An 11,406-nucleotide genomic window follows, 5' to 3' on the forward strand; every position below is an offset into this window, starting at 1 on the left:
TTCAACATGTCATCCTCCACAGGCCACAGAGATCCTTTGGGGACTTTGGGTAGGCCCAGGGGCTGGGAGAGCCTGAGATGGCTTTGTCGTTAGAGCAATTCTGCCTTGTCTCATATTTTAAGAACAGCGGGAACGTAATATCAGCTGAAAGGAGTTTTCTGTGTGCTATTTAACTAAATGGCTCTGCAGCTGGAGAGAGCCATGGGCAGACGTGTTATGATTCAAAGGTTCCCAATTACAATGATCCTCTTTTATTGTATAAAAACAGCCACACAGCTATTCCCCACCCCCATCCCTATGCTTGCTCCTTCCACCCCTGCTCCTCATTGGCCAGCGAGGCTGTGCTGCATCCTGAAGGCCCAAGCTCCTCTTCGGGTCCCAATTCTACAGCTTTTGGCTCCCTGAGATTCTTTCTGTCCAGGTCCAGGAGAGCATGGAGGTGCCCCCTGACTGAGGCAGGGTGGCACTGTTCTCCAGACGACAGGTGACAATTTAGCATCCCAGTTCTGATCATATTCTTGTACGTATCCATACAGGTACACATGTCGGCCCACTCCCTAAACCTCTGCAGAGGCCAAGCAACCAGATAGAGTCCCAAAGTATGTCGAAACCAGCCTCTCTCTCCACACTTCCTCACAGTCTGGCTTGGAGCTTGTCTGTCCCCGTGCTTCAAAGTCCTGGAGACAAACTGATCTGAGTGACTCACCTACCTCCCCTCTGTGTTCTTGAGCCAGGGCTTTGGGTCTCTGAGCTCTGCATTCCAATCTCTGCAGTGGGACCATACACAGCTCCCCAGTCACCCCTCCTGCTCCAATTAAGTGTCAGAATGAAGGGGAAGCATTCAGCCCGGTGTCTGGCACACAGTAGCCACTGCCGTTCTTCAGATGAACTGATTTGTGGACTTGTGGTGTGCCTGGGTGAGCCAGGATCTCACCAGTCAGAGCTGACAAGACTGGGAGTATCGCTGGCCCACAGAGGAGGGTTTTTTTTTCTGGAATTTTCCTGCAATACTAGTTTGAAACTGTCACCTGTATGCAGCTGATGTCTACATCCATGCATGCTGCCTGATCTCTAACATAGAATTCTTCGTCCCCCACCCCTACTTTCTGCAGATGGTTTAGAGTGCTGCAGCTACAGCTGCAGGTATCCAAGCAGACCGAAGAGAAGCTGTACTCAGGGCCGTCTGCTTATCACTCGTCAGCCAGGCCAGTTTCTCTCTTTCACAAATGGGCCCTGAGATCCCAGAAGGAAGGATTCCTTCTCCTAAGAAGGAGCTCACTCTTTTTGGCCATACCAGTACCCAAGGGTACAAAAACCAGTTCCTCCCAGTGCATGGCAAATGGTTTCCCTCTGTAAGATAAATCGCAGGCCTGTAACTCTCCCATTGCATACTAAGTCTGTGTATCCCTCAGGCAGACGATAAACCTTTTGCCTGGAAGTTAACACTTGGGCCACGCTCCCTACTATTGAACTTCCAGTGGATCAATATTACACAGATTTCATTCACTGCAGATTGCATTCCATATTAAAAGCTATTGCTGTAAACACAGTGTGGCTAGACTTAATCTCCAGGAACCTTCTCATATTAGGAAGTGGGGTGGGGTGGGGTGGGGGAGGGGAGGATAGGAGGAAGAAGGGGTATAAGCTGAGGATTTTAGGGGGTAAGCTATCCACCAGGGCACAGGGAGCCTGGCTCTCTGGTCCTGTCCTTTTCTGTTTCTTGGAGAAATTGGGGTGAATACTGGAGTAGTGTTGTTAAGGCTGCTTTGCTCCTTGGGGGTCTCTCTCTCACACACACCATTGCCAATCAACCTCTCTTAAATGCTTGAATACAAGCACAGAACAGGAAACAGCTTGTGGGAGGATGCTCTTAATATCACAACCTGTTCAACGTAGGGTGGGGGCTTTACAGAAGGGCTGGGGAGGAGAAACAGGACCACAGTGCCTTGTCTTACTCTCTCTTTTTCCTCTTCAGTTTAGAAGGAAACTACTTTATCAATTACACACAATGCCCGCCTAAGTGTCTACCAAAGGGGCGTGGAGATGGCAATGTGACCCTCAGCATGGCTCTGCCAGGGTGTGGACCATGATGCCACACAGGATGTGCCAGTGATTGGCACCAGGCTCTCCTTAGGGTTTCTACTGCTGTGATTTGCCACAGAATGAGTGGCTGTGTTCAGAGAAGAGGAGAACATGATGAGCTGAGAACAGGGGGAGTCCCTGGTGGATGGTTAACACTGAACATGCTAAGTACAAGATACAAGGACGCCATTCCTTGGAGGAGGCTGCAGTGACCATGACGGTGGTGGGGTTGGTTTGCTGAGTCCAATAACATGTTAGACGAAGTGCTAAGCCCTTGTCTAAACTTTTTAAGCTTCACAATAATCCATACAGCAGCTACAAGTGGTTCTGTTTCAAGACAAAATAAATTAAACTAACCAAACAACTAAAAACAAACAAACAAACAAACAAAACCCACAAGGCTCAGAGAGGCAGATAACTGGGTTCAAGCAATAGGGTTTGAGCAAAGAGAGTCAGAGAACTTGACTCCTGCTGGAGAATCTTGCATGAGGAGACTGACACAGCTTTGAGGCCCACTCAGGACATCTTGATTTAAAGCAATGAGGGATCGGACCAAAGCGATTCTGTTGTTGAGAGGTAGAGCTGACCCAGGAATTCCAAAAGGCCACGAAGAAGACAATGACATGCTTGCCTGGTAAAGTCCTCTGTCCAACCTCCTCTGCCCCATGCACTGAATCACTGTTGAAAGAGGCACACACATCCTGGGACAGCTCAAATGCCTCAAAATAATTTTGGATTTCTGGTTTTGGGGGGGTGGTGTGTGTGTGTGTGTGTGTGTGTGTGCCTGAGCTCGAGGGCATGTGCATGTGTGGTCACACACAATGTAGAGAGCACAATATTGCACATTGACCTCTATCACTCTTTGAGTTAGTTTTTGAGACACAGTCTCTCACTGAACCCAGAGCTCACTGATTCAGCTAGACTGTCTGGCCAGGGAAATCTATGAATTCCCCCCTGGCCATTTCTTCAGTACAAGGGCTTAATTTTAGATTCCTACTGGCAGGATCTAAAGACTCTCCTCTCCTTTTCCCTCTCCATTGTACTCTGCCATCTTTTTTTTCTCCGAGATGACATTGGCCCCTCTCTGAAAATGTCCTTGATTTCATTCTAGGTCAAATGAGAGCTAAGCAGGTTCGCCGGTACGAGGTCCATTGCTTCAGCCTTTCTCTTACCTTCCTTAAAATATGTGACAGTCCCTACTCAGAAGCCTGCCATGGCTCCTGGCACTACAGAGTAAATCTAACCACCTGTACAGCGAAATCTGACATCAGCACACCTTTTCCCGCATCCCTTTCTCCGCTTCCTAGGCTGCAGACAGCTTCTAGCCCCTCCCCGCACAGCTCTTTTCCACTTCCTATCTGAGACTTCAGACATCCTACCTGCTAAATCAACAGCTACTCACCCCCTTTCTGCCCTACAATCCAAACTCCATTATGTTCACAGCAGTAATGTGCCTGACTAAGAACACTTGATCAATCTCTCCCTGGTCCACTTGGGTCACCATACAGCATAGCTCTGGTTGGAGGCCTGGAGACAGTGTACTCCCCCTCTCTTAAACCTCAGGCCTAAGACCCACATGCTAAGGGTGACACAAGGAAAAGACACAGTTTGGGTTCCCAAGGATACAGCTGAGGCAGCATTCCTCTCCCCCCCCCCCCAACAAAAAATGTCACGTGACCTTCGGAATTTCTGTTGCTCACAGCTGAATCAATGCTATCCTATGCAACCTCACCCAGGCATTGTTTTTTCTCACTCACGGGTCAGTTTAGATGCTGTCCCCTCCAGGAGAGTCCCCGTGAGGCCCTCTGAGCAAGTAGCACAATCACACCCTCCCTGAGCATCCACAATGGCTGCTTTCCTCAATTATAGCACTTACTTAATTCTGCTTGATTGGGCCTAATGAGCTCTCCTACTGTCTGTTCAAACTCCTAGAGGGTAGGGGGTCTTTATCCCACCAGCATCTCCATTAGTGTGGAGCCAAGCTTTGTGCCCAGCCCAGGGGCTCTGGTCTTCGAAGCATCCCCACAATGTCTGGTGCAGTACACCGTATCCCAGCAGTGGGAGCACCAATGCTGCGGGTGCTGACAGGAGACTCATGAGCTGTTTGCTCTAGGACAAGTGAGTTGACCTCTCTGGGTGTCTGCTTCTTCATCTGTAGAGAGCGGGAGCCTCTATATCTCCTGGTTGTCATGAAGACAAAATAGTCTAATAATAAGCACATAGGATAGTGTCTGGCATAGAAAAGTGTTTAATGACTGTGGGCTCTTGTTAGTATCCGGAACATTATAGTTGTTGAATGAACAAATGCATCAAATGCTTACTCGCCAAATAACGAAGAAACAAATGAAATCCAGATGAGTCCCTGAGTGGAGACCCAGGGCAGTAGCTATTGAACTCAGTTCTGCCTGCACTTGACCCTGTGGTTGGTCATTGTAAAGACCTCCTTGTATCAGAGATGGATGCCATGGCGTCAACACAGACTCTATACATTGTGCCTGTGGGTTGGCCAAGCTTTCTTTACCTCCAAGAGCCTCCGTTTCCTCCACCAGAATCTAAAGACAATACTAATAGTTGGTTTGTGGGGTAATGGTGAAGATTGCATGATAAAGCAGGCTAACCATCCAGCAAGCCTAGATACTGTAACAGCAGTACTCTGAGCACTTACCAAACAGCAACATGATCCCCCGCTCCCCTCCTCCCCCAGGGTTGTTAAAGGCACAGTGTTCTCAAAACCACCAAGGCCTGATGCACCAGGATGTGATCAACGTTGGACAAATCAAGTTCCTCTGTTTTCAACCTGGAATCCAACGTTCTGCAGTGTATTTGCTTTTTATTTTTCCACCTCGCTCTTTAAATGATGACTCACGGATTTATCCCCAAACTTCGGCCTTCTGAATTTTCTCCTTAGCTGACATCAAACCCTGCTAGAAAGTTAGGTGCAAGTTCATAGAATAGTGATGGAGGTTTTTTTTTTTTTTAAACAGTAACAATATTCCACACACCACAGGCCTGATTATTGTCAGGGAGAGATTTTTTTTTTTTAAATCTTATTCTTAGATTTCCCCCTGGCTTTAAAAGAACAAGTGTAAACAGCTTTACGTAACTTTCACTTTAAACTTAAACCTTTATGTTGGTCCCACGGAACCACTTGCAGGCCCCATTAGTCTATTTTTACTATCAAACAGGTCATTTAACAAGATATTTATTCCTCTTGGCCGTCATCCAAATGCGTTTTGACATTACTGCCCTGGGTCTGAACCGCTTAAACTGGAGGCTCTTAGAAACAGAAAATCACCTTTTGACTTAAGTCTCCAGGAGCGCTCAGCCTCTCTTCACTTCCATGGCATTAAATTCTGCTCTACTCTTAGAGCAGCCAAAAAAACCGAGAGAGAGTATGCTTTAAGAGAATTGTTGTGGGAAGTCCAAGAGCTTAGGGGGTCACAGAGAGGCATTCCAGTCTCCTAGGTCCTGCTTCAACAGGGAGCTGGCCTGAAAATTGAGGAGCTGTTCACTTCCAGAAAGAAAGAGATCTTCAGAGAGCAGCAAATGGAGAACTCCGGGCTTTAAAGGACAGTGATGCCTGGGGCCCCAGCTGAGCCTTGACTCTGAAGAGGGAGGGGTGCTCCCTCCTCCTCCCCGCCCCCAACAAAAGGCCTTCGCGGAACAGTGGAACACAGAGACCCCACTGGCTTTGAAGCCAATCAATCAGGTGGAAGTCTGGGCAAATCACGACTTGGCTGCCGCGACAGGTCTCCTCCACCCACCCGGTTGGATAAGCCCTCCTCATCCTCCTCCACCACCTTCGGAGCACAGCACAGCTAGGGGGCCAAAGGGACGTTCCTGTGATGCTCCTGTTTTCCAACTTTCCGAGCTTGTTGGTCTCCTGCAAAGCTGCTAGGGAAAGGGCAAGTTTGCAAAGCTCAGGATCCCAAGTCCTGGGGGAAGCCACAAAGACGCTCCAACGCCAGCCAGCAATGCTTAACCTCTTGTGGGGCAGACTGGAAAACGCCACGGCCACTCAGGCGGGAGACCCGGGCTCCGGCTGGTCCCGGCAGGCCAGGGACAGCAGGGCCCCCGGGGTCCGCGCATCCCCCGCATCCCCCTCCCCGCGCACCTGAGCGGGGCGTGGGCACAGCGCCGCACTCAGGCCCTGCCCGCAGGTCCCTCGCCCGCCGCCCGCGCCGCGCTGCGCGCCGGCCGCCTGCAGCCACCGGGAGCGACGCGAGGAGAGGCAGCCTCAACACGGCGTCATGCTTCCTGCCACCACATTACGGCGAATCGTCACCGGGAGAGGAGAGCAGAGGGGAGAGCGGGGGAGGGAGGGGTGCAGCCACACGCAGCCCCCAGGCTTCCAAAAAGCGCCGAGACGGGGCCACGTCCCGGTGGAGTCCCCGCGGGACCTGCCCGGTTCGCACAAAGCGCCGCAGTTTGGCCAAGAAGGCAGGAAGCCGGCCACAAAATAAATAAATAAAAAACAGAGTCGGGTCTACGTAACGCCCTGTCGAAAGCGGACGCCATATTTTTTTGTGGCTTATGTCGACATAGGGAAACGTAGACATGTTTTTCCTCCTCCTCCTCGGTCTGGCTTCCATTTATCCAAACTTGTAATCAAAACTATTTCATAAAAAAAAAAAAATCTCCGTACTCCTCTCCCCGAAACCGCGGATTTCCTCCCACCCTCAAAAAAAAAAAAAAAGAAAAAAGAAAGAAAGAAAAAAAAAGCCTGCACACCCCCCTCCCGCGCACCCCCATTCCTAACCCGGCCAAGTCCCATTAACAACACATTTTCGGGAGCGGCGGCGGCGGTGGGAAAGTTGGGCTGGAGTGGCGGGCGCCCGGCGTGTCGGGCTCCGGGCTGGTGGTGCCCGCTGCGGGTGCTCCGCGCCGGGGCGAAGTTTCTTACCTGCGCCGGGGCTGCGAACGCGGGGACCCGGGCTGGGAACGCGGAGACGAGGCACGGGCGTTCCAAAATGGAACTCTGCTGGCTCCCCCCACCCACTCCCCACTCCCCACCCGGCGCCCGACTCGGGCTCCGTGGGAAAGAGGTGGTGGTGGGGGAAAGCCAGCCTGGCAGACAGACAGACAGACAGATAGACAGAAAAAAGCCCCGGTACGGAGAACGGTTGATAGAATTTTTTAAAAGAAAAAAAAAGAAAAGAAAAAGAAAAAAAAAGAAAAGAAAAAAGAAAAAAAAGGGGGAAAATGCCTCGATCAGTGGGGAATCTACGCCAAAACCCACATGATCTGTAACGTCAGCATGCGTATTTGCATACGATACCACCACCGGAGCTGCCACCCGGGCTCGGGTTCCGCAGAAAGTTACAAAGTGAAATTCAGGCCCCTCCGCAGACTCCGGCAAATGTCATTTTTAGGAGGGAGCTGCTGGTGGGGGGAGGCTGCCCCTAAAGGCTCAGATGAGTGGTCATCCCGGGTGTATGGGGGTGGGGGGGGTGGGGGGTGCTTAAAAGTCTGAGTCCAGTAACGGACTCATTGGAATTTTTGCGGGAAGAGGTGGGGGAGGCGCAAGCGAGATCATTGACTATTGAGCACGACCCGGCGCGCGGCCGCGGCCAAACCCTCTCGGTGCAATACCCATTTTCTTTATGAAAAGTTCAAGGTGTCACTGATGAGCTCAACAAACTGTTGATCCTCACCACGTGGAGTGGCGGACCGTGAGACCGCAGGGCGTTAGGGCTTGCCCGGCGCCAGCAACACCCCAGACTCCAGGTCCTTCTGCAGTGCGTGGGGGCAGAACGCGGGTGGGGTCGTCACGCGCCCTGGGCTCTGCTTGCGTTTCGCCCGCCTTCTGGCGAAAGAAAATAACAACAAACTTTTTTCTTTTTTCTTTTTTTTTTTTTTAAATCGAGATGTGTTTTACTCCCGGAATAGTAATGAGAGGGCTTGGGAATAGGGCGGGGAAGAAGGCGCCCCACTTACATAACCACTTGAAGTTAGATCACTTTTGCTGGGGATTTCCGCTTGCGCCCGAGCTCAGTCTGGTTAAAGATCTTCAAACTTTTTCCCTCCAAGTCCATAAACAAACAAAGACACCCCGGGAGCTGACTTAAACTTGTGTGGCCCGAGTTCACAGCGATTCTCGGCTTCGGGAAAATGCACACGCCTGCAGCGCGCACACTGGAGTCCCTCAGAAGCGAGACGGGTCATTTTCGGAGCTGGGACAGCCGCGTTCCGGGCGAGAGGGGTCTCCAAACGGGCCCTCCATCGGCGTGTGTGTGTGTGTGTGTGTGTGTGTGTGTGTGTGTGTGTGTGTGTGTGTGGTGTCTGCCCTTTGCAGCCCTGGGAACTGTGAACTAGAGACCCGGCTGCTGTGCTCCGGCGATCACGCAAGGTTAAAATTCTCTAAGGGAGCATCCGAGGGAAGATGACGGACCTAGCAACCTGTCTGCGTTGTGCATTCTTGCTCTCAGGGACCCTTTCCCCTTCGCAGATTCTGGGGGCGCTTGGGAATTTGTTGGGTGTGAGCGCTCTTGGAGCCCACCGTAGGGGGGTGGGGGCTAACTCTGGGACCCAGATTTGACACTAGGAGTTACTGGAGAAAACAGAGGGCTTGGGACTTGAAGACTGCGGAGTTGCCTCCCATCCTGCGGATTAGCAGGCGCATCGCATTCGGGCTTCCCAGCCAGCTCTGCTCCGGGGAATTAGAACGAACTCTAGCGGCCGCTTGCGACTCCGCTCGGGGCGCCAGGACAGCAACAGGTGGCTGTGTACTGCGGGGTGGCCAATGGCGATGACCTAGTCTAGAGGAAGACTGCTTTTGGGGGCTGATGGATGGTCACGGCTCTAGGGAGCCTCTGCTGGCATTTTTCTTTCGTATTAGTTTTTTTTTTTTTCTATTTAAGAATAAATCAGCGCGCATGCAAAATTTCTTACTTGCCTTCCAGCTTTAGTTGGGTTATTGCTAACTAAGGGTGGAGGGGTTGCCTCTCTCTTCTCCCTGCCCCCCAATCGTCTTTGTCAGTCTGTCTTTTTCTTCCTAGATAGGTTTAAAAGCCCAGAAAACCGGATTCTGACTGTGGACTGGCTTTAGTGCTTCCTTTCTTACTAGGAAGACAAAATCCGACCAAGAGGATTCCGTTCAGATCTTCGTTGGTGACTATAATCCGGATCGTGCCCTGACTTTCTCAGACTCATCTGATACCTATGACCTGAGAATCTTGTCAACTTTTATCCAACACCAGTATTTGAGGATCTTTAACTGAGTTGGGTGATTTTTGTCAACTCTATACAATCTAGGGTCACCTGGGAAGAGGCGACCTCAATTGAAGAATTCCCTACACAAAATTGGCCTGTGGGCATATCTATGGGGCATTTTCTTGGTTGATGTGTGGGCAGGAGCAGTCTACTGTAAGGTGCCACTCGGGGTCAGGTGGTATAAGAAAGCAAGCTGAGCAAGCTAGCCCTTATGCCTTGTGCTTCAGTTTCTGCTTCCAGGGCGTGTCTTTAGATCCTGCCTTCCCTTCCCTTGATGATGGACTTTAACCTATAAGCCTAATAGACCCTTTAACCTCTCAATTGCTTTTGGTCATAGTGTTTTACCACCTCAACACCAACAGTAACGAAGACACCCTACTTAAGGGTGTGCCACAATAGTGAAAGACAAACAAATAAACAATAAGCTTGTCACCAGCTCAACACTTCTCATCATTTACCTTGTTATGTATGCCCTTCCAGGTCATCCCGCCGACATCCCCAGCCCTTTAAAATTAGGTATACTCAGCATGCTGTTTCCATGGAAATTGCCGAAACCTTAAAGAAGCAATTCTTATTTTGAGGCTCCACTTCCTCTTGATGAGCAATTACTTAGGACGCTTCTCTATAAGAGAGACTTTCCTTGCCACCTGCTTCCAGCTGGGTGACAGGTTGTCTATAGATAGCATGGGGAAAGCCAGGGTGAGGGAAGCCAGTGACCCCAGAAAGATCTGTATCTTCAGGGTGCACATCTCCCAGAGATGGGAGGGGTGAGGGCTTCTGTGCTGTGATGTCTTTAAATGGTCCAAAATTTAATAGGCATTGGATTCTCAGTGCCGAAGCAAAAACAGTAAAAGGAGGCTCTTAGAGGTTAAGAGCACACAGAGGATGGAATTTAGTTCTTAGCACTCACACTGGACAGTTCACAGACTGCCAGTAACTATGCCTGTAACTAATATAGGAGATCTGTTCCCCCTGTTTGGCCTCCTTGAGTACCTGTGCGCATGCACACATGCAAGCCCGCCCCCCCCCACGTGCGCGCGCGTATACACACACACACACACACACAGAGACAGAGCGATCCTTTTGTTAAATGCTACAACCCTATTTTGTTTCTAGGTGGATGGGTAGATTTCAGGAGTGTTGAGAGCAATATCACAAGTGTGATGTTTACTGGTGCTTTGTGCATGTGCTGGTCGCTACTTAATCCTTACAGCAATGCTATGCTCAAAAGGTTTTGTCTCAGACTTTCTCTAGACTTTTAAAAATCATTTAGGACTCCACACAACTTTTATTTATGTGGGAATAATATATATCATATTTAAAATTAATTCTCAAAATATTTTATTGGTATTCATATTTGGAAGTGATCTCACACACACTCACACACACTATTTTGATCATATCTATCCCTTGCCACAATCTTCATCACCTGCTGGTTCTCTTCCCAGACTGTCTGTCTATCTATCTATCTATCTATCTATCTATCTATCTATCTATCTATCTATCTATCTAATGTCTGTGTGCTCAGATGCGTGTGCCATGACTCTCATATAATTGGTGGCAAGTGTCTTTATCTACTGAGCCATCTTGCCAGCTCCACCTTCTACTTTCATGTTCTTAAAAAAAAAATCTAGATTCTGTATATGAGAAAACATGCACATTTGTCTTTCTGACTCTGGCTCATTTCTCTTCACACATTTTTTTCCAGGTCTGCTTATTTTCCCTCCAAAAAAGGAAGGAAGGAAGGAAGGGAGGGAGGGAGGGAGGGAGAGAGAGAGAGAGAGAGAGAGAGAGAGAGAGAGAGAGAGAGAGCGAGAGAGAGAGAGAGAGAGAGAGATACAAAACAATTGTCAGACATGCTTCCCATCAGGCGCTGCAAAGCAATGTCCCAACATGTCATGCAGTCTGCTGACACCAGTGAGAGAAAAAGAGTCAAAAGGGCAAGCAAAATTCCAGCTTCATGGAAATAAATTTGACTTTGAGGATTTCATGAAAGGCTCTTGAGAATGTGTGAGTGTGTGTGTGTGTGTAAGTGTGTGTGTGTGTTCTCCAGAGTCTCTGGACCTCATGTTATTTATAAGCTTTGTTGACGGTGTGTGCCCCATCCTCACT

At 49.6% G+C, this 11,406-nt stretch overlaps 1 protein-coding gene across 1 annotated transcript in view; it reads right to left on the reverse strand.

Annotated features, from left to right (window-relative positions):
- The window catches only part of Zhx2 (zinc fingers and homeoboxes 2), a 142,099-nt gene extending 134,685 nt beyond the window's left edge, over positions 1 to 7,414 (reverse strand). Inside the window, exon 1 of the mRNA XM_021184022.3 lies at positions 6,986 to 7,414. The gene's annotated coding sequence lies outside the window, so the exon portion shown is untranslated. The remainder of the gene's footprint in view (positions 1 to 6,985) is intronic.
- Positions 7,415 to 11,406: the final 3,992 nt, after the last annotated feature.

This window comes from Mus caroli, unplaced genomic scaffold (genome assembly GCF_978045245.1).
Source record: "Mus caroli unplaced genomic scaffold, Mus_caroli_1 scaffold_16, whole genome shotgun sequence".
NCBI classification, from domain to species: domain Eukaryota; kingdom Metazoa; phylum Chordata; class Mammalia; order Rodentia; family Muridae; genus Mus; species Mus caroli.